The following is a 1485-nucleotide window of genomic DNA, read 5'->3' as shown; positions in this document are numbered from 1 at the left end:
TGGGGGCAATATTAGAGGAAGGGAAGGCAAAAGGGAAAAGATGGAAAAGGAAAATATTAAAAACGAAAGAGAAGAGACTCCAGGAAAACTACTCAAAGTCCTGAGGAAGCACAGGCAGCCAGCACACTGCTTCTGGACCTCTCGGCGGTTCACCTGCACGACGAACACAAAGGACAGTATGGATCCCGACACCTGTCCCCTCGCAGGGCCTCATCTACAGGTTCCTTTCTTCCACTTTCTATTTGGAAATCTGTGGGGGCATTTGTAGTTGTCACAACAATGGGGGCAGACACTGTGTGTGGCAGCCCTCCCACTGCCCAACACACACACACAAACACACCCCTCATGCAACATCTTGCCTGACTTTCAACATCTTGCCAGACTTCTCCAGCAAGTACAAATCCTGAGCTTAGAATCTAACTCCATTTTATGCATAAACAGAAACCATTTTTTAGCACCGTTTGTATTCACTACATTTTTCAGGAGACAAACTATCACATAAATGGAGGAAATCTCTACTTTGGTTTGAAAATGTACCAAGAACTGTTCACCTCTTCAGAAAATCATGTCACCAACAGCAAGGTAGCTCACAATACCTAAGTCACCAATATGACAGACACATCAGCCGTCCACCTCCGTGGATCTCGCGTCCATGGGGATTCTACACACGGGTACAAGCACTTGGAAACATTACATCTTCTAGAGTTGTGCCACCAAAGCAGATCTGCGGACTGGCCACACATCCACAAATTCATTAGTACCGTCTGGTGCTCAGAGAAGGAGTTTGCACCTCTTTAATTCAGCTGACTTTTTTTCCCCCACAGCAAGACTCTCTCAATGAGGGCAGCTGCTAGGTGATTTACAGATGACATTCTCATACAGACCAGCACTTCCAGTACCACTGTTCTAGCACAGAGCCATACCTAAATATTCAAACATTTAAATAAATGTTTATAAAACGACATTTCCTTTCATTTCTTCCTTGTGAGTTAAAGCATTATTTTAATTTTTTAAGTATATGTTAACTACATTTCAGGACAGTGCACAGAGCCTTACACAATACATTATAAACAGGGGAGCTGGATTGGACAGAGTTACCGCTACCATAAAGAAAGAGAAGAATCACCTGGACCCAGCCTTGTAAGTGCCTGCCTAAAAGGTCTGGAGAAACCTATCAAGAGATGCATTTCGACCTGGACTATTGCAAGATGGTCAAATTACATAACCCCAAACCTACATTAAACTCCTGGGATAGATTCTAGACACCGTTTGCTCATGTTTTAGAGTTTCACTTCATTCAAAAATAGTAGGAAAAAAAAAAGACCCCTCTCCTCCCAGGGCCAGGCCTTACAACAATACTGCAGGAAGAGGCTGGCAAACTAAGGTATACAGGCCAAATCCATTCTGCCAGTGTTGGTAAATAAAGTTTCACTGGAATGCAGCCAAGCTCATTATTTTTTTCTTTTAATTTTATTTTTACTTATT

This window comes from Propithecus coquereli, unplaced genomic scaffold (genome assembly GCF_000956105.1).
Source record: "Propithecus coquereli isolate 6110/MARCELLA unplaced genomic scaffold, Pcoq_1.0 Scaffold100, whole genome shotgun sequence".
NCBI lineage: Eukaryota > Metazoa > Chordata > Mammalia > Primates > Indriidae > Propithecus > Propithecus coquereli.
Note: the sequence above shows the minus strand (reverse complement) of the source record.